General features: G+C 33.3%; 1 long non-coding RNA gene across 1 annotated transcript in view; it reads left to right on the forward strand.

The window, feature by feature from the left end:
- LOC307195547 overlaps positions 1-23230 on the forward strand; it is a 226534-nt gene that overhangs the window by 19175 nt on the left and 184129 nt on the right. The window contains exon 2 of the long non-coding RNA XR_013830863.1: positions 678-760. This is a non-coding gene — a long non-coding RNA (uncharacterized lncRNA). The remainder of the gene's footprint in view (positions 1-677; positions 761-23230) is intronic.

The raw sequence follows: 23230 nt of genomic DNA on the forward strand, positions 1-23230 counted from the left end.
TAAGTTGGCCAGATATTTTCCCCTTTTGTAGATATTATTTCTTTTTTACAAAATGTTTTTTATAGAGATTATTTTTGGAGTTATTTAAATAAGAGTTCAACACTTTCAGAAATGTATGCCTAAGTTCTGGTATCTTTTAATTAATGTCGCTTGATCCTCTGTGAACTCTCCCTATGTGCAAATTCAAGTCTTTAGCACAGGAAGATTTTAAAAGTTATTATCAATGCACTGTTGTATAACCTGTCAGCATCATTCCCTCCTTCTGGGTTGGGTCATCGTAATCAGTATTGCTTTCTTTTCCCCTCTGACTTCTGAGATAATTTCTTAATATTGCTATTTTTTTTAAATTTCATTTTACTAAATGTCAAATCTGATGATATAATCTCATCTGTGGTTTCTGTTTAAGCAGTCATATAGTCGTATGCTATCTTTTCTATTTCCTAATTAGAAAATTATTAGTCTTGCATAAATTTTATTAAATTGTGTTGAGAACTTAAGTAAGACATTTTCTAAAAGTTGTTTCTTATTATAACACTTAAAATTGTCTTTCAGAGTGGTTTCCTTCTGTTAAAATATTGTATTTTTTATATAGCTCATGAGCTCTTTTTCCTTATTACTTATTTTATTTTAATTTCCTGGTGTTCATATTTGAAATTAAATTTGTTTGTATCTTTCAGATCCAGAAAAATGAGGAGGAAGAATTTTAGGTTTTCGGTAGCACACTTATCTGCTTCATATATCCAGTAACTTGAAGAGAAAGGTAAGGTGGCTGAAGCTCAATTTAATTTGAATAGAAAGTGTCTTCTTCTGTCCTAGGTTTTCCCCCCACTGTGTTTGGCATGGTTTGCTTGCTTTGGTAGATTGTTGTTTCCACTGTTTATGGACATGGTAGTCAGCATTAAAAAACATCTTTAGCAGTACCTATGGTTGTCTCTGAAGATTATAAACCAGGAGCAATTGCAGGTTTAGATTCCCTAAGGAGTGTAATCTCTTGTATCTGAGTCTCTTGCTAGGGTTGCTTATGAATCTAGATGTTCCTTTTGATTTTGTTTTGATTTGTTCCTCTTGATTTGATGCACCAGTGCCTTCCGTCCGCATACCTCTAAGTGAAAGGACGTTAGTGGGGTTCTGCTAAGCTCACTTCATTTATTCTTCAAGGTGTCTGTTCCTTCCCACAAGGGTGCATTGCTGTATGTCCAAAATGTTCTAGATCTGACACTATTCATTCTATATCTAGCAGAAATTCCTTGAATATACTAAATTGTTGTATCCATATTTTCTCAGTTTTAAGAACTCAAACGCCAGATACCACACACACAACCACATGCACACACACACACACACACACACACACACACACACACACACAACATTGGAATAGGAATCAAAGGGACTTTTTTAATTGCTAATTATTCTAGAAGATAAAATTTTTACTTAAAAGAACCTCTCCAAAACCTACTGCATCTCCCTTGTTTCCTACACACATTTACCACATCTGTCAAAAAGTATAACGTTTATTTTTTAATGTATAATTAAATTATGTTCTTCGAAGAAAAATTACTAAGTGCTTATTATTTGCCCGGCTTTCTGGTTAATAATGCACATGGTTCTTTGTGGATGTGTGGGGTTGGTAGTGAGCATTGCACCAATGGGCAGGCAGACCTTGTCTTCCAGGAGCATGTACCCTAACTGGAGCTGTAAGACATACATAAACAACAACTACCTAAGGCAGAAAATATAAAATATCCTAAGTAATAAAGACAATAAGTACCAAAGGTGCTTGAAAGAGGGGAGAACATTTATCAGACTGACTTATTCAGAGAAGGCAGTAGAATTTTGACTTGGACTTGAAGGAAGGGTTTGGTTTCAGTAGAGTTGAGTAGCAGTTAATGCAGGTAAAGGGAAAGGAATGGAATTCAGAATGAGAGAGATGTGCTAGAGAGATTAAATGCATTGCTGTAAGTCTGCTTATTAGAATTGTTCTTCATGATTTCTACCAGTACTTTTACATATTTGCAGCTGAAACTTTAGTTTGTTATTACTTTTTAGGGCAAATTTTATCTTTGAATAAATAACTATTTCTTGAATCATTCTATAGTGAGTTTATGATGAAATCACACAATTTCAGCAGCTTGCAGGTATTGGCTTACATTGTTTTTATTAAAAACGTTTCTCTTCTCCAACTGCTTTAGGAAAGAGTTTGATCAAACAGGAAAGAGTAAGTTGATCTTAGTGAACTTTTGTTAGCAAAGTTTCACCTAAATTTTCAATCTATACAGAATTGAATCTAAAAATCTGAATAACTTTAATTTAACAAAAATATTTTTCTTCTTTGTACTTATAGCTTGTTTCCACAGCATTACACTAGTGGATTGGAAAAGAAAACATTTATTACGTGAAAGTCCAATGATGTGTAAATGCATAGGGCAGCATTGGCTACTGACCTTACTTTCTTAATACTTAACTTTCTCCACTACCAACAAAGTTCAATAACTGAAAGTAAAGAAAAACATTTTGTTCACAAAGATTATTTTAGGCATTCTATTTTTGTCTGGTTTTGGATAATCAGGACATTGTGACATCTTGAAAAGATACAGGAAAACTTTGGAATCACTGAGTTTTATTATCGGAATATTTTCAGTACTGGACTGAGAGACACATAGCCTTATAATGCATATTCAAGAATAATATGTCACCATAACACAATATTTACACTTGATAGAGTAATTCTGAGAAGGCTTATCTTTGTTCCCCCACAAATTAAGTTTTCATATATGTGTATGACCATTTTAGTCTGAAACAAAATTATTCACTCGAAAAAGATCTGTGCTTTCATTCTTGCATGCTTATACATTATTAAATCCTAAGATAGTGTAACTAAAGGCATTGAATTTAAAATCAGATAAATGCATGTCCAGATATAGCTCAGTTATTGACAAATTGTATGATCCTGGTTAATTATTTAAATTTACTTGACTTCAAATACACATGACTTCAGTTTCCTTATCTGGATGTGAAAATAAAATAGTAACTAGTTTTAAGGGTTGTAGAGATTAAGTGAGGTATTTTGAATAGAGTTTCCAGAAAATATTAGAAAGTTAAATATAATAACAGTTATTATATATATTTCACTGATGACAATTTGCATCTTCAGTTGACTTTCTGATTGTGTGAAAATACATATGCATATATATTTATATTTATATATATTTATATTTACTTTGTTTAGAGAAGGAGCCTTGACTGATTAAATGTACATAATTTTCTCTTCTTCTGTTAATATTCCACTGAAAAGACAGAATAGCAACAAGAATAAAACCATAATATGTTGGGCACCAAAATCAAAAGGAACTAGTAGCACATCAGAGAGTTTATGTAAATCATTTTTTTTTTAAATTGAAGTATAACCGAAAGTACAGTTTCAGGTGTACAGCATAGGGATTTGATATTTTTATAGATTACATACCATACAAATCTATTATAATATTATTGACTATATTATCTGTGCTATAAATTACATCTCTGTGACTTATTTACTTTATAACTGGAAGTTTGTACTTCTTAATCCCCTTCACCTATTTCATTAATCCCCCCGCCCCGTGACCTCTGGCAACTAGTTGCTTATTCTCTGTATCTATGAATCTGGTTCTATTTTGTTATATTTGTTCATTTTTTGTTTGTTTTTTACATTTTACATATGAAGGAAAATATGCAGTATTTGCCTTTCTCTGTCAGGCTCATTTCACTTAGCATAATACCCTCTAGGCCAATCCATGTTGTTGCAGATGACAAGATTTTATTCTTTTTATGGCTGAGTAATATTCCATTGTACATATATACCACATCTTTCTCATCCATTCATCTATTGATGGGCACTTATGTTGCTTCCATATCTTGGCTGTTGCATCCATATCTTGGCTATTACAAATAATGCTGCAATGAACATTGGGGTGTGTATATCTTTTCTAATTAGCAATTTTGTTTTCCTCAGATAAGTACCCAGGAATAGAATTGCTAAATCATATTGTAGTTCTGTTATTAACTTTTGAGGAATCTCCATAGTGTTCTAATGAGGGTCAGTGTATTTAAGCATTATGTCCATGTATACATATCTAATTGATAGACTTAAGATGTATGCCTAGCTGTGTCATCATACTGAATCCTTCCTGACTTCAGTGTTCACATCTATTTTATGGTAAAAATCAGTACTCCTAATAATAGTCCAGAGGTGGCTTCTCAATCATCTTGGACTTAGTGCATTAGTTTATTGGTTGAGATTGACCTACTTTTGAAAGTTAAAAAAGAGAAAGAGATCATTTATTTTCATTTAATTATTTTTTCTTTTTATCAAAATAGAGTTACTTCAAGGAGAGCAGTGGGGCCTTGATTATAGTAGTACTATATGTTTTCCCTCTTGCCTTGCTACGTTTGATATGTCATAGCGAACCTAGTTTCAGCTTTTCACATTTCTCTATCAATAATAATTTCTAAATTAAAGGAAATTTCTAATTTGGTAGCTGAGCAGCTGACTCAACAATAATTTTAATCATTGCTTGAGTAAATTACTCTCTGCTCACATTCTAATATTTTCAGTACCCTGCTTTATATCTGCTCCTTTTAGTATGCCTATTTGTCTAGTTGCCAGCCCTCATGAATTTCATTTATCTGATTTTTGCCAAAATATGGTTGACACATAAATTAGCCCATTGGTCTTCATGAACTTTCATTTTGTAAATATTTAAGCAAGTAGCATCATTATAAGGTACTATGTCTTTAAAAATAATGAAATATTTTCTCACCAGAGCAATCTTGAAAAAAAAAAGAACACAGCTGGAGGTATAACACTCCGTGACTCTAGACTATACTACAAAACTACAGTAATCAAAACAGCATGATACTGGCAGAAAAAGAGACATGTGTATCAGTGGACCAGAATAGAGACAAAGTAGCCCGGAAATAAACCCAGGCATTTATGGTCAATTAATCTACAAGAAAGGAGGCAAGAATATACAATGGAGAAAAGATAGTATTTTCAATAAGTGGTGCTGGAAAAATTGGACAGCTACATGTAAAAGAATGAAACTAGAACATTTTCTCACACTATAAACAAAAATAAACTTCAGATGGTGAAAGACCTAAATGTAAGACCTGAAACCTTAAAACCCCTAGAAGAAAACATAGGCAGAACACTCTTTGACATAAATTGTAATAATATCTTTTTGAATCTGTCTCCTAAGACAAAAGAAATAAAAGCAAAAATAAACAAATGGGGCCTAATTCAATGTAAAAGCTTCTGCACAGCAAAGGAAACCATCAACAACAACAACAAAAAAACCCTACTAAATGGGAGAAAATATTTGCAAATGTTATGACTGATAAGGGTTAATATCCAAAATATATGAACAGCTCATACAACTTAATATCAAAAAAAACAAGCAACCTGATTAAAAATAGGCAGAAGACCTGAAAAGACATTTTTTCAAAGAACATATATAGGTGGCCAATAGTCACATGAAAAGATGCTCAACATTTCTAATCATCAGAGAAGTGTAAATAAAATTGCAATGAGATATCACCTCACACCTATCAGAATGGCTATCATCAAAAAGTCTACAAATAATAAATGCTGGTAAAGATGTGGAGAAAAGGGAACCTTAGTAACTGTTGATGGGATTGTAAATTGGTTCAGCCAGAATGGAAACAGTATGTAGGATACTCAAAAGGCTGAAAATAGAATTACCATGACATCCAGCAATTTCATTCCTGGGTATATATCCCAAGAAAATGAAAAAATTACTCAGAAAAGATAGATGCACTCCAATGTTCATATGATAGTCAAGATATAAAAGCAACCTAAGTGTCCAACAATGATGATGAATGGATAAAGAAGATATGGCATATACCTGTGCAATGGAATATTATTCAACTGTAAAAAAAAAGAATGAAATTCTGCCATTTGCAGCAACATGGATGGGCCTAGAAGGTATTATGCTTAGAGAAACAAATCAAACCGAAAAAGACAAATACTGTATGTCATCACTTATATGTGGAATCTAAAAAGTAAAATAAATTAATGAATACAGTAAAACAGAAACAGACACACAGGTATAGAGAACAGACTGGTGGTTACCAGTGGGGAGAGAGTGAGGAGGAGAGGTGGGGTGGGGGTAGGGGATTGAGAGATACAGACTACTATGTATAAAATGGATAGGCTACATGGATGTATTGCACAGCACATGGAAATATAGCCATTATTTTGTGGTGACTTTAAATGGAGTACAATCTATAAAGTTATTGAGTTGCTGTGTTGTACATGTGAAACTAATATGATGTAAATCGACTATATTTCAATTTTTTTAAAGTTCTTTTTTAGTTTTCTACTAGTTCTTACATATTGACTCTCATGCCTTTCAATATTATTTTGTAGCAGAGAGAGAACAATAATTCCTCAATCTTTCAGTATTTCCATGTGCTTCCCTATATTTCCCATATTCCTTTGAAATTAAGTTGATGTCTTGTGACTAGTTCTAGTCAGTGGACTTAGAGCATGAACAATGTTTTTCACTTCCAGTGTGAGAACATTAAGAAATGATGTGCTCTCTCTACCACTCTATTACCAGGTCACAGCAATATTAGAGGTCAGGTGTTCCAGAGCGTATAGCTATAAGATGAAGGAAGGCCACTGGACCTCTATCTTGCTTGAATGAGCAATAAACGTTTATAAGATTAAACTAATGATATTTAGGGACTAATTTGTTACAGTTTCATGGCCTAGCCTATTCTGCATAATACCTCAATGTACAGTCTCCAAATATGTGACTGTTCCTCCTTCCAAGATCTTGACTATAAACTCTTTTGTTTGTAGATAATTTTAATTACAATGATTTTCTTTAAAAGGTGGTTTGTGCTACCTAAATTTTTCTCAAGATGTCTAAATAAGCTTGGCTCTATAACAGAACATAGAATTCAAAACACTAAAAATAGAAATGAAATATTCCAGTATACATTTATAATAATTGCATGACATTATGAAATATTAAACTACAAAAAATAAAAGCATAGCAAAGCAATGAGAGAAACAGAACCCCTCTTCCTACACATAGAGACATACTTCATGCAGTTGTCCTATCTGTACACCTGTATATACGTTTCCACACGTATATCTATGCCAGAAAATATATTATAGTTTATAAATAAGCATAATAAAATAGTACAGTGTAATAAAAAAACAGATATTACTTTCAGACTTACTTCATGAAAACTTAGGGACTGCTGCAGCACCTTCATCTACAATTAAGTGCTTTAATTGCTATTATTATTGTTATTATATATTTTTTACCATCTAACTGACCGTATATAACTAGATACGGAGTATGCTTTCAGAGCATACAGTAGATTTAATTTCTTACATCACTGAATACTTGAGATGCTAAAGTTAAAAAACAATTGCACATATTCCAAATTCTCCTAGTTCTGGCCTTATACCACTCTGCAAAATGCCTAACCCCACTCCTAAGTATTCCAGAAATATAAAGGCCATCTCATAAATGTATACTCAAGTGCTTTTTGACAGAAGCCATCACAAATGACTTATTAGGTATACAGAATCAAGTTGCCTGGGTTTTATTTCAGCTCTACATCTTATTAGTGGGGACCTGGGCCTCAGGCTATTCATCAGTAAAATGAGGATATTAATAGTATCAACCTCATATCACTGCTACAAGAATTAAATGCGTTAACATTTTTGTAAAGTCCTTAGAACAATGCTTGGCACATAACAAGCACTATATCATTTTTTTTAATTTAATAAAAATGTAAATGCTCAAAATTTTTGTAAGACAATAATGGGCATATTGAGATTATATTATTAAATTAACATATAAATGAGTCCTTGATGATCTAAGATATTTATTTTAGCCGAAATATGCTCTTTAAATCACAAGGAAAGGGATTAAATTTCCTCAAAAGCATTGTCCCAACATAAAATCAAAACACATACTACTCCCAAATGTTTTTTTGTGGAAGCCATACTTCTTGCTGCTGGTTGGGAGCTAGAACTTCTCTTGTTCCTGCTGCACTGCTCACAAACTAACTTCCTGGTATTCTTCACAAGGTGGAGCCTTAGTGTGACACCTTATTATCAGTCTTGAATCCATCACTGGTTTCTTATCCCCACCACCAGCCTGACATTAGGCACCAAGATTATTCCTGCATGAATTTTGTTCGATTTTGTTTGTTGATCAGTTCTCATTGGTCCAGCAATCCCTTACCATCATAAACCATTTTTTTCTTATTTTTTCTTTTTTTTTTTTTAAACAATGATATCCATCTTTCCTTCTGAGCTTTCCTATTGCAGTTCTTTGTCACTATTCTAGGCTTTTGGTGAGAGGCTTTAGCCTCTGAATTTTTATTTCCTTTCATATCTTTTTGAGAAAAAGAAAAAAGATGTAAAACCAAGTAGTGCTCTGGGTGTATATATTTTATTTAATTCATCAGTTCAGATCTCAGTATGGTGTTGCTGTGCAAGAACCTTCCACTGCTTTTACCTTCTGCTCTGAAAGGGGATGATCCTGAGAAGCAGGTAATTTTCCTGCAGAAGTTCTAGTAGGCTAGTGCCATTCTTTCTTCCTGATTCATAGTCTGTGTTGTCTGAAAAAAGCAGAACTGACCTGGGACTTTCTTTCAAAGCCATAGTGTGTGCAGAACTTGGAATATCTGAATAAAATGAATGACAAAAAGAATAAATATATGTATAAATTAACATAATTTATATCTCTAAAATTAATGTGTTCACAGAGATAACTGAATTATAGCATAATTTAGACGTAGGTAGAAATTTAGCACATGAAACAATAGTATGAATATAAACAAAAGCTAATAAAGTCTCTAATGCAATGAACACATATAAAGATGAGTGTAAGCATGGATGCAATTTTAATTTTTATCTGCAAATAATAAGATAAAAATATCATTGCTTACATGGGTCATGACATCCATAGAAACAAAATCAATGTATAGGGGAAGCCAAAAATAGATAAGAAATATATTTCCTTGGAGGGAATATATGAGCATATTCACATAGACTTATATAACTATATTCTTATGCATCAAGTAGGTATTACTTGTAAATGTCTATTCAAATCTTTGTCATTTTGAGCTCTTTATGACTATCACAGGAGATTTCAAAGCCTGAAGTATTTGCTATGAGATCTGACAAGGTCCTGAAGTACAAAAGATTAGAATATTCATTATATATTGCCTACGTTTGTGGATATGCACAACAATTAATGGCTCTGATATTCCAGCTTCTCTAACCCATTTAAGGATTGTGAGCCTAGTTGAAACACATTGACCCCAATTCTCCTTTCCCATCCTTTGCCAACAGTAACCTTAGGTTTCTTCCCACACCTCCTGGCTGCATTCTCTAGCCATAAGGTTCACTTGTGAGGCATTTTCCAAATAAGAAAGACTCATTGCCACTCTGGGAAACAAATGAAATTAAGAATATAGCAGGAAATTTACTTTATTTGGTCTATCACAATTTAATCTTCAGCTCTAATAGTTTATTTGCTAATCCTACTACATTAAATTCTTGCAGAGGTTTTTATTCTGTAATGATATTTATATCAGTGCCCTCAAGCAGTGCTATAGTTAATGGTCTGTTGTCATTTCCATTATAAACTCCCTATTGCACAAGTAACAGGAGAACCAAGAACCTGTGACTTTCCTAGCTGAGGGCACATTTCAATGCTCTTCTAAATTACAGTATTAGCCAGAGCACTTTCGTGAGGCAGTATTTTCAGGCAATTTAAGAAATAGCATTTAAAGGGGAAAAAAGAAATCAAAGTTCTACTCACTATCTTAGCAATCAAATAAATATCTGTAGGTAAGTTTTGTTCTGTTTTTGTAGTTTCTTAAACATGTTATACATATATTTACAAATAATAAACTGTTTCGAGTCATTTTGCATTACTGAGATATTGTCTTTAGCATCTGGTTTCAATTAAATACAAAATAAATTTATAAAATGAGGAACATTTTATATTTCTGCTTAAGTTTTTAAACAACCTACTACTATATCGAGGGAGGCATGAATGAGAAATATTACTAACATATATTTTACGGAAGACAGTTTTGTAAAGTAAACATTGGAAGGGGATGATAATTATATTGTAATGTGGTTGAAATGGATAAATATAACCATAATATTCTTTTCACTGAATAAATTATACAGCTGAGTGTCTCATTATGATGTTACAGTCTTGCCTTGCTTAATGGAGCAGAATATAGAACCAATAGTTCTGGTCTCTTCTTGACTAAGCTGCTATGGCTTCTGTGGGATGACAGCTCTTAAGAGAACAGTCTTCCCTTAATAAAATTGGGATATTCCACAGTGAACAAGCAAAAGAAAAAAAATACAAATTAAAAAAATACAATGTTAGTACATTTATTTAAAATAAGTGGCAGTAAGAAATGTATTATATTATACCAACTGTACCATTAATTATAAAATGTTGTAAAAAATAGAACATGGAGAATACAATGTGTTTAATTTTCAAAGATTAACTTATTACACAATTCTAGGGTAGGACAGAGGACATGTTGCTGAGGCTCCTGGTTCACTGTAAGAATTGCCTTGTTCAGTCTTCCCTTCTCTTCTTTGCTTCCCCAAGTCAGTTTGTCTGTGAGAACCTGTGAAGGCACAGAACTTCACTAGCTTGTGGCAGTCTCTGAAACAAAATGCAAACCTTCTGTGAATGAGTCATTTTGAATAATTTGTTTTATGATTTTTTTCTAACTCTTAAAACAAAGGCACTTAAAAATCATAGGCATTTTTGTCATATACTTTTGAAATTTATTATACCTTCCTGTATGTATAAAGAGAGCACATTGAAAACCATTTAAACTGTCATTGATGATTCAGTCAGAATTTAAATTATTGTCTTGTGATCTAATACAGTAATGCCCCCAGGGCATATTGAGTTATGTAAGGCTGTTTGCCATTATGTTAAATGACCTTACACTGTGCTGTATTTGTAGTTCTTATGTTTTGATTTTGTGGATATTTTTTGTATTTTCCTCTGATGCCTGGCTGGCATATTTTACTGCTCTCCCTGAAACTGTTAGTCTGTATTTCAATTTAATTTAATTCAATCAAGTTTTATGTTATTTTACAGTTTAAAAATTTAGTTTAATTTTACTTTGCTTCTATTCTACTGGCAACCCAGAAAAAGCTGTTAGGAGTTCATGGAAAACAAGATTCCATAGCTGCGAATAAGAACCTGAGTATATTTACTGCTTGAGCCTTTTTTCATATATTGTGTGACATGAGTTATGACTCTTCAAAAGTTTTCTTGTTCATACTCCATGTACTTTGTCTGTATATCTATAATATATGTTTGGAAAATTACTGAATGCCAGGTAGGTGAGTTGTTATATTACTGAGGGACAATTTTTAAATATATTAATATATTAAAATATTAATAGAACCTTACAAAGATACCTTCAATAATTTTATTCATAAAGCCTCTAATGGCTGTTTTGGGGTTTTGTATGTATTTTAGATAGTATTTAGATATCTATCAAAGCTCCCCTCCTGCATTAAAAATAATAATTAAAAATATTAATAATTTGGATGCAAAAAATCTAAGGAAACCTAATATCTAAGGTAATATGTGATATAAAATATATAAATCTAAATTTTTTCATGGAAGGATTGCATTGGCAGTTATTGAAAATTGATATCACATGCATGTCCAATGATAAGAATAATGCTAGCTTACATGTATTGAGGGTTTACTGTGTCAAGCACTGTTCCAAATACTTGTCATTTAGTAACTCTTATAAGTCTCGCAACAAACCCTAAGATGGGATGCTATTCTTTTAAATATAAGGAAACCAAAGCATGAGTGAATATGAAACGTTCCTACGATCCCACAGGTAATAAATGGGGAGTCAGAATAGACAATATCTTAAGTCCTTGTGATAAGAATAGGTAGACTTTTTTTCCTCTACCTCTCCAAGATGATGTGAACTGAATACAATCCACTAATTCCTTTGCACCATCTGGAACACATTAGCTAGATGACTCATTCTCTCTCTGTCTTCTTCCTCATTCCCACATCCTGCTCCTCTCCAAATCTAGAATCTTGAGATTTAAGGAAAGGATCTAGTAAGTTTTGCCCTCACTCAGTCCTCTCTTGGCTAGAAAAATGCATAAGATTTTACTCAGCAGGAGCACAGAGGGAGGTCAGAGAACATTGAAAATATGGAGAGAAATCTGTATGCACTCTCTCTCCCATGCTCAAAAAACAAATACATATTATTTTTCCCCATGAATGGTTCATAGAAACATTTCTCCACAGAAGTATTAAATGAGGATCTCCTGTGATGAGATTATCAGTATTCAATTAGCTGAGTCAATCCCTCTCACAGAGAAAGTTTTAGAAGAGACATTAATACAGCATGTGTTAATTGTTTGCATTATTCTGATAGACAAGGTACACTTTTACTGAAGTACGAACAGCAACAGAAGTCATGCTTTATTTTGAAACTGATCATTTCTGTTTCACTATTAATAATTGTTAGTAGACGCTCCCCCTATGTGTCACGTGCTGTGCTGAGTAATTTATATATGTCAGTGCTCACCCCAATCCTGAATATTAAGATAATGAACTTTCTGATAGTCAAGAGTCTTCTCTGTGCTTCTAACCACTGCCCTTTACTGCTCTTTACTGCCTTAACACTTTTATCACATAATCAACCAGTACCAACCAACAAAAGCAATTGTAATATATCAGTAGTTTATTAAGTTATCACCATCTCACCATATTCCCTGCTTACACTGAAACTTTTCCTTTAAGGGAGAAGTAACTATCTTGGCAGAAACAGGAATCTCAACCATCAAAATCTGCATTCTCTTACTGGAAAGCTTAACAGTATTAACCTAGATATAGGACAAAAAAAAAACATATTTAGAATGGTATTCATCATTTTCTTCCTCTTCCTCATAATAGAAAAAGGTTCCCCCAGATTGGAAGTTTGGGGGGAAAAAAAAGAGTTGGAGAAAATATAAGCTATACACTGAAGGACTCTCTGAGAAGTGGTTTCAAGTGCCTCTTTATCCAAGGAGGTCTCCAAAATACGAAGAAAATTAGATCTGATATAAGGTTTGAAATACAACAGTGAAGAGAACAATGCCATCAGGAACTCTGGGAGGGGCTGCCTCGCCCTGGCCCAAGAGTAGAGATGGTTGCAAGGGCTGCCAGGAGCAAAAAGAGACCAAGATGGATCAAAGAGATAATGTTCAGAAGCCACCAAATTTTCTGCCTCCTAGTTTTATCTTTGTATATGGCTTCATATCTATCCTAGCTTGTGGTTCTGTGAAGAGCAAACTGGTCCATCAGTTTGATAGATAATTTAGTCATAGCTCAGAATTCTTACCTCTTTTTACTGAAACTGTAATCTCTCTCTGTAGGTACCGAACATGAAAGCACAAAACTGGCTACCTTATCTTAAAAGTAAAGGGGAAATAATTAGATGAAAGACAGTGAATTATAGCAAAGAATATTATGTTGATCCTGAAATATCTATATTCCTTATTTCCAGTTGCCTGGATTCTGGTAGTTATGAGGTAGCCCTAGGTATTCCTTTCCTTAACACACCTAGCCCATCTTTCTTATGCAGTTAGAAAAGGGGAGCCAAAACACTAGGTTTTGGAAGAATAGGTGGCAAAGGTGTAAGTTATTTTTATGGCTTATTTTTAATAAATTTTTGAGATATAGTGTAAAGAAAGGCCAATATGGGCTGCAGTCTTTTGTTTGTTTACAAGTGAGGGATAGAGAGAAGAAGCAGAGAAAGTCAGATTAGAATGTGAAGGTGCCTTTGATTAAGTCCTGGCCTCACAGAAGGTGAGGGAAATGCCAAAAGCCAAGGTTATTTGCCAGCTATCTAAAAAGGCGGTCCAGTGGGAACAACCAACTTCTTTTTTATTTTTCATGCCTTGAGTCAAAGGCGGTTGCCTTGGTTACTCAGGCCCTCTTTCCCATCTGGGACAAAGGGAAAACAAACTCAAGTGTGTCCGTGCCCTAAGGGAGCCACATGAAGGAAAACAGCCTCTTGTTTGGGAACTAGCTCTAGTTCCATGTACCTACCAAGTGGACTTTAGTTATGCAGTTAGGTTTCCTGAAAGGAAAATCTGTAGTTCAGAGAAGTAACAGCAGCCTTGAGGCCCGCTTTTCACTTTTTCTCAGAATTCTCAGGATACTTGAATAGTAGGTGAGATGAGGATATTGGGTAGAAATAGGTCATGATATCTGTTCTACAGCCCTCTCTGTTTTCTATGCCTGAGGATCTTGCTTGCTAAGCAACCTAACAAGCAGGGACAACTAATCAGAAACCTGACAAAACAGTCTTTATGAGACGAGGAATGGCATACCTAAGCACTTCACCTGAAATAATGAGGAGGAAAAGAAAACCTTAGTTCAGTTGTCTTGCTTTTCCAAGTTTTCCTGAGGCTAACTTCTTAATGTTATCTTTAGCAATTTATTTTGTTTAATTATCTAGTTCCATTACAAAGTGCAATGACTTTGCTTTAAAATGCACTTAAATATTACCTTCAAAAGTATTATTTACTATGTTCACAGAAGAGTTTAGTTTCTAGGTTTTATAATATTCATAGAGAATGATGTATGCTTGTTTGAATTTAATTTAGGCTGAAGGAGTAGATAAAAAAGGAAGTTGGCAAAACCCATAGGATAGCATTAAGAAAATGAGGCAGAATAATACTGCCGATGAAATGCAGATCTTTCAAAGTCCATTAGTACTGTTAATAAAGAAGAGAAGGAAAAGCAACAACTGCCTGACTGAGGTAAAGAGAGTGCAACTCACCCACAAAGGCTCCGAGGGCCCGGCGTTTGACTAGGTATTTTAGACTTTACAGACTCAGAAAAGTGTCTTAGATCTTCATTAAATAAAATTAATGTACACCTTTTGCAGGGTAAAAAACAAAATTAGAATTTTTCTTCTGTAACTGAGTGATAATTACCTGTTCCTGTAGCTATGTGACTGAAGAATCAGGTCAAAGAGAAACAGACATTTTATTGGGTTTTCCTTATTTTGAGATAATTCTGAAATCTACTATGGTGTTACAAAGAAAATCACATCTAAGTATTATATGACTTTTGAACAGAAAATTAGCAGTGTAAAGAAAGGTTTCAACAGCTCACTCTGTCAGTGGTAAGATCTCTGGTTCTGTGTGTGAGCAGACACCTTATCACTCCTAGATTTTTCATATTGGAGCGTTTATTTAGAAAATGTGATGTCAGTGGGAAAGGCAATGAGTGAGTCTCGTGAAGTAATCTCTTGATTCACTCTATAATTTAAGTTAATCCAGATATCAAAATAGGTACTTAAGAAGACACCTGAACTCCTTCAATCTAGAAAGATCCTGCTGATTAAATACGGCTTTAAAAGACTGATTGTCTTATTTGCCTGAACATCAAGTTGACCAAATGCATTGAATGCTCAAACTGTAAAAAGCAATGTAGCAATGAAAAAGTTCAAAAATAATAGACAAGTAGGCATCACCTAAGTTCACAACTTAACTGGGGACAGAGAGCATATGCACGTGGAAATAAACTCCAGCATTATTACATCTCTTTACTGACACAGAAACTAAGTATATATGTGCTAATGGGATAATTCTCCTCAAGCTGCTTACTAACTTCCTAATTTCCTAGCTTACTAAGAGGGAGTGATTTTGTAAGTGACTTTGACATTAAAAAAAAACTGGTTCAATAAGAAATTACTCACCTGAATCTGTTTTTGTTTTTGTTTTCAGTTGCTTATTAACACATTTAGGTAAGATTATTCTATTACCTGATTGTTTGCTGTCTGTTGCACTAAAGACACCTATTACTCTGCTCTTGCATTGCAGGTTATGTTGGCTAAAGTATTTATGTAGCTGTTCTTACAATCTTGTGGTGAAAATTAACAACTACACTTATACTGTCAGCACACACGCAAAACCAGAGAATCTCTCTTTCCTTCTACTACTTTGCCCATCAGCCACATCTGTGCTAGTGACCTGCTGCAGAATGAGCTCTAAGTAAATTTGTAGCCAAAACTAGCATTTATATTTGGAATCTCATTGACATTAAGTTAAATTTACTCTTATCAAATCCTATTCTCCCATCCTTCCTTTATGCTAAAGTATAAATAGTTGATAACTAGCTATGGCTGTGTTTCTCAAACTGGATTTGCCAAATCAGGTATTCAGATAAGTCAAATTTCCATAATCAAATAACCTGAGAAAAACTACTATTTCCTCCTTTTGGATAATCATAATGCATATCAGCATATGTAGGCATCGACCAGTCCTGCTGTAAAGAAATTTGTTTATGTTCACTAGGGCAATGTTTTCCGAATATGATTCATCCTGTAGCATTTTTATTTTTCAAAGCTTCTTTATGCTTAAGAATAAATCTGAGGAATACAGTTAGGGAAAGGCCGGAATCAAGACTAACCCTTCCTGGGGGTAGAAGGTGAACTTTCAAGTCTTTGTCTATCATGGAGAAGAATGGAGTGGGGGTGAGAGAAGAGAAAGTGGCAGTCAAGGCTTCTCTTTATCATTGACAAACTGCTCTGCCTAGATGTAGACAAACTACTTTTGTCACTCCATTGTGGTCTAGAAAGCACTAGGTAGTCATTACAGAAGTTTCTCTCAAGATAGAGAAGTGTCTTTGGTGAGCCCTACAGTGAAATTTAGCAAAAAATTGCAAGCAAAATTGCAATTGCAAAAAAAGTATTAATTATTCTTTAAACACAGCACCATTCTCATTAAAGCCAACTGCATTACAAACAGTTGAAAGGGCACGAGTATGGCCAAATGGGAAGGAACTTTGGATTTACAATGTACAGAACTATTTGAATACTTACTTTAACACTTTCTAAATCTAAATCTCAATGTTTTCTTCCCTTTATGTGTATGTATAATTGGTAAACAAATAAAAAACTGGTATATACTATGTGGTGAATAAGTGCTATGTTACATGTTTTAGTTCTTTCTCTGAGATAAAAGTGTCATGGAACTGGAGATTGACAAAAATGCTACTAAACATATAAAAACTTAGATATAGAATAAAAAAAGAGTAGAGTAACGAATGATTCACACAGTTTATAAAAAGTGAAAATGATAAACTTTATATTTTTAGAACAGTTTTAGGTTTACAAAAAAATTAAAAAGGAAGTGTAGAGCTTTCCCATGTACTCCATATACTGCATAGCCTCTCCCATTGTCAATGTCACTCAACACAATGGTACACTTTCACCAAGGATGAACCTACACTGACACATCATAATTACCCAAAGTCCATAGTTTACAGTACATTTCGGTATTGGTGGTGTACTTTCTATGGGTTTGAACAAAGCTATAATGACATAGCTATCATTATGATATCACATAGAGTGTTTTCACTGCTCTGAAAATCCTCTGTGCTCTGCCTATTCATCCCTCTACCATCAACCTCATGCAACCACTGATTTTTTTTTTTTACTATCTCCATAGTTTTGCCTTTTCCATGTCATATAGTTGGAATCATACATTATATAACATTTTTGGATTGACTTCTTTAACTTAGTAATATGCATTGAAGTTTCCTCTATGTGTTTTCATGGATTTGATAGCTCATTTCTTTTTATCACTGAATAATATTCTATTGTCTGCATGTACCACAGCTTATTTATCCATTTACCTACTTCAGGGCATCTTGGTTGCTTCCAAGGTTTGGCACTTATGAGTAAAGCAGCTATAAACATCCATGTGCAGGTTTTTGTGTAGACATAAGTCTTCAACTCCTTTGGGTAAATACCAAGTAGCACAATTGCTTCATCATATGGTTAAGAGTATGTTTGGTTTTATAAGAAATGTCAAATTGTCTTCCAAAGTGTCTGCAACATTTTGCATTCCCACCAGCAGTGTATGAGAATTCCTATTGCTCCACAGCCTCACCAGAATTTGGTGATGTCAGTGTTCTAGATTTCGGCCATTCTAATAGGAGTGCAGTTATATCTCATTGCTGTTTTAATTTGCATTTCCCTGATGACATATGTTGTGGATCATTTGTTTATTTATCACGTGTATATCTTCTTTAGTGAAGTGTCTTTTAAAATCCGCAGCTCATTTTTTAAACAGGCTGTTTGTTTTCTTAATATTGAATAATCTTTTTTATTAAACCTGAAATACCGGCGTGGCCACCATAGCATTGGCTATGAAATGTTATAACGGTACTGCTCTTACTAATAGACTACAAAAGATACTACACTGCTAGTATTTCAGTGATCCATAATGGGATGATGTTTTTAAGTATAACGTCATGTGATTCTTCATGTGAAAAGAAGTTTACGTTGCTTTGTCTATCGTCAAGGGTACAGAATGCCAGTAATAATTGAGAAGCTGGCAATACAAGAAAATGTGCTCAGTTTATAGTGAAAGCTACAGAGTCATGTGAACAAAAACGTGTGTGTGTGTGTGTGTGTGTGTGTGTGTGTGTGTGTGTGTGTGTGAAAAGTAAAGCAGGCATCCAGCATTGTAGAGAAGTCCATTGATATGAATTTATTTACTGCAAGTTTGAGCATGGTAATTGAATGCTCTCCAAATAACAGTAAGGCTATGAAGCAGGCAAATGCACAATGTTCTTATTTCTGAATGAGGGTATTTTGGTTTTGACATAAAATCTTAAGCTGAACTTTTTTTCTAAGTATACATAGATCTGTAAACTGAGGCATCCACCCATTTCAGTCAAGATTCTAGTGCACAAGTAATAACCAAATAATAATTATTATGAAAATCATTTTACAAAAATCACTTAGCCTTTTAACTTACAGGTTATATTAAAATATAACTGGAAACCCATTTAAACTTAAGAAAATTATACTCAACTACTTTATTGAGGCAGTGAAAATTCAGCTCCTATTTCACTCAAATGAAGCCTCAGCCTCAACTAATTAGGAGTTAACAAAGAAACATATAAGCAGGAGATTTGTGTGGAGGGCAGTTAGAGAAAATATCTCCCAGTATCTCATAGGGAAGGGACAGTTTACAGATTTCTATTTAGGTGTGATGCCTTCTATCCACAGTGCCTCACCTACAGGTAATTTTTTGTGAGGTTCACAAATGAACAATGTTTCTGATGGATGAAAAAAATCTGTTGACCACATTAAGAGCTATGGTAAAATTAATGAAGCCACCTGGTTTAGGACAAGTTAAAGGATGTGCTGTTCTCCATAACTTGTCAATGAAAGAATCAGAATATTAATGACAAAAGGAACTTTACATAAATCCCTCCATTTTACATATAAGAAAAGAAGATCATAGATGAGAAAGTAGTGACAGTGCTTAGATTAGAACTTTCATCTCTTGGTCCCTAAATTCTTTTATTGAAAAAGGAAATCAAAACTTTCAATATTTAACCCAATCTTAACTTTTCACTTATTTATGATTCCTCTTCATAAAACATTAATTACAAATTTTCTACTCACTTGTAATGTACTTGCACATTCACTTTGTAGGCCTTCTTTTCTGCAGTACTTAACTTGTCACTTCTTAATTCTGAGATATATGAGACCTTATTATAATAATGAATGAAGAAGATATGGTTTATATATATATAGTGAAATATTACTCAGTCATAAAAATGAATGAAATTTTTCCATTTGCAACAACATGGATGGACCTAGAGGGTATTATGCTAAGTGAAATAAGTCAGACAGATGAAGAAAAATACCATATGATATCACTTATATGTGGAATCTAAAAAATAAAACAAATTAACAAACATAACAAAACAGAGTCATAGATAACAGAAAACAAACTGGTTGTTGTCAGAGGGGAGGGGAGTGGAGGATGAGAGAAATAGTTGAGGGAGATTAAGAGGTATAAACTAAAAAAAGAGAGAGAGAAAGAGACCTTTACTATAGTTAAGATATTTAAGATATCTTAAATGCATTTTTATATTTACATAAACAATCTCAGGACCTCCAATTGCCAGTATTTCACATAAAATACTGGATTTGAATCAGCCAGAATTATTTAGACTAGATTATTTAGAAAATAAATATGTTAACTTCTCATTTTACTATCATCTTTATTCTTTTACTGTCTCCATATTGTGAAAATATTGGGGCTCCTTGAAGGAAGTATGAGCTCTATACTTTTGTCAGTCCGACAAAGTGCCTAGCAAATGCCTTATATCTAGTAAAAATCTGATGAAAATTTCTTATTTGATTGACTGACTCATAACCTTAAGTATATATGCAAATCTTTTTCTTCCCTTATTCTAACATGCTTAAGCATTGGTGTTTTCTTTATTACCCATTAAGATATGAATTGTTCTGTAACAACAATGGTTTTTATAAAATACACATACATACACACAGACACATGCATTTTAAACTTAAAGTCAGAAACAAACAAGCAAACAAATAAAAGGCATAAGTGATTATTTTACTATCTCTAATGATAAGAAAAGATTAAAAGTAACAACAAAAATTAACTGGCTATAACATGCCCATGTATCCATGATAACCCAACTACATTATTGTCATCTAAAGGAAAATGTACCTTTACAAGTGGTTTGACTGAGATTTCTTAGAAATTTAAGATGACTTTCATACCTTTTCCAAATAATTCTACAGTGGTTTTTTTTTTTGTTTTTTTTTTTTCACAACTATTTTTGAGATGGTGCAGCTGCAGCTGTAAGCATAACAATAGTTCAGCTTACTGGCATCTATTTCCTGATTTAGAAGCAACAGTGAAATAATTGTCAAGACTTGAAATGGAAAGCATACAAGAGTTGTACATTTGAAACGTAATATGAACCTATTTAATTAGTTTTTCTTTTAAAAGTAATACTTAAACAATTTCTCTTTGGGAATAGCTAAATTTGGATTTAAAGATTTTGTGGACTGATTTATGTGGAATATTTTTATTCTTTTATCTTTCATTATAATGACTTTGATATAAGAAAAGAGTTAAAAAGACTTCTCTGTGGCATTTTTATACTTATATAACATAGCTATTATAAATGGTTAATACAAATGATAAAACTTTGAAAGAAAACAAATATATTTTTTCCTAAGAAATGCTAATTATTCATATTATATTTGAAAGTCATGCAGTTAATTTCCTTATTAAATATGCAAATAAATGTCATTGAAAACCACAATGAAAAAAAACTCTTTAAGATTTTACTTTGAATAATTTTCCAAGACTAAGCCCTCTGATATTTTAGAAAGTGTTGGAGGGAAAGGGCTACATAATGCCGAACAAAATATTGGAAAGAATAGAACACAATAATGTGGATTACTTTAAACTATTGAATAAGCGGATTTATTTGATTTCACTATGTACTCAAACTAATATATGTCAACTAAAATTATATTTTCTTTTTTTTGTTTCTAATTTTAAGTCATAGATTTATATATTGCCTATCATATAGGTCTTATTATGTTTATAGTAAACAGCTAACATAAATGCTTACTATATACTATACACTGTGCTTAGTTCACATAGATTATCTCATTTAATTTTCACAACTTTTCTTTATATATTATTACTTTCTATATTTTACAAATGAGACACAGGTAGCTTATAGAAGTTAATACAACTCGTATGTGATAGAACCAGAATTCTAACCATGTTTTTCCATGTTTTCACAAATATAGACTACAGTTAAATTAGCTTGAGTAAAAATAGAAGTAAACATATTGCTACAATATGCTTTCATATTAAAGCATAATAGCTTTTTACAAGTATTTTTTGGTATACTTTAAAGATGCCATTTAATTGACTAGAGTTCATGTTGGTGGACGGTTTACCTTAGCAGCTCAAATACTTTTTAGAAGTTTTCTTATTTCTATTTGTTGTTGTTGTTTTTTTGTTTTGCCCTTACTTCTAGCAGCACTTGGGGTGCACATTCTCTCTTATCTCTTGGTGTTTAACTTGCTAAAAAACCTGACCATCAAAGCACTAAGTTAAATGTTTAAATAATACAAAGAAAATTTCAGTGGTCTTTAGAACTATTATCCAATGTTTTGAAGCAGTAATGCTGTTGATGTAAGTCCCTTTGACATAGTAAATGTAATTCAGTTCTCTCCAACTGTAGCTAAATAGTGACATAAAGAAATCCTTGTTTGTATATGAATCACTATTCCAAATAAATTTTTCTAAAGTGATTTTATCTCATGAACTCAATACACTATTGAAATTTAAATATACCACACTATTTTTTATGCTTTGATGAATAAAGCTAGCTTTGGGGATCTTCCATAGAATTCTGGAACTAAATGAGATAGCTGCTAGAGTCATAGAGTAGTTATTGACAGATAAATAGGGTTCATTCATTTAATGATTCCTTAAACAAATACTCATTAAGTGAAAATTATACTGGTCATTGGGATAGATGCTAAAGTCACAGTACCAGTCTTCAAGATGCTCAGTCAACTGTGGGGCAGTGGGGATGGTACACAGACTGTTATAACTGACTGTGATCAATGCCATGGAGAAGTACAGCTAGTATGATTGAGAACCAGGGAAGCAGTTTTGGGGGAGGTGATGATAAAGCTGAATCTCTAGCAGAATTAATTAAAAGTTCATCAGTAAACAATGAGATGACCATTGTGGCAGTAGAAAGCAGAGCACAGAATGAAAAAAAATAATGAAAATGTATACAGTGTAGAGGAGTGACAGGGAGGCTGGGAAGGTAGGCATAGTTCTTGTATGTCCTGCTAAAAAGTGGATTTTACCTAAGACTACAGGGAGTGATTGAAGGAGCTATATAATGTAACTAATGTAAAAAGATGTTTTAGAAAAATCAGGAAGTCAAGAGTGTGCAGAATGAATTGATGGAAAATTAAAGAGGAATAAGAAAAACAAGGTCTGGAAGTAAGACATATTTAGTGGGAGAGGAGAGGAAGGCTATGTTTGAGGGATATTAGTATGTGGAAATGGCTAGAATTGCTGAACAACTGGATGTGAGGGATGTAGAGATGCAGGGACCTGGGTTGACTTCTGGGTTTCTAGTTTTGGTAGCTGGATAGAGGAGAAAAAATGGAGCATGTTTGAAGCGTACAGGCAGTGATTTAAAATGTGGACAAATTCATTGTATAATGGCCAGGGACCTTCAAAGGGAGATCCAAGGAGTGATGTACAATGGATAGCTGGAAAAAAGAA

Source organism: Stenella coeruleoalba, assembly GCF_951394435.1.
Source record: "Stenella coeruleoalba genome assembly, chromosome: 12".
NCBI lineage: Eukaryota > Metazoa > Chordata > Mammalia > Artiodactyla > Delphinidae > Stenella > Stenella coeruleoalba.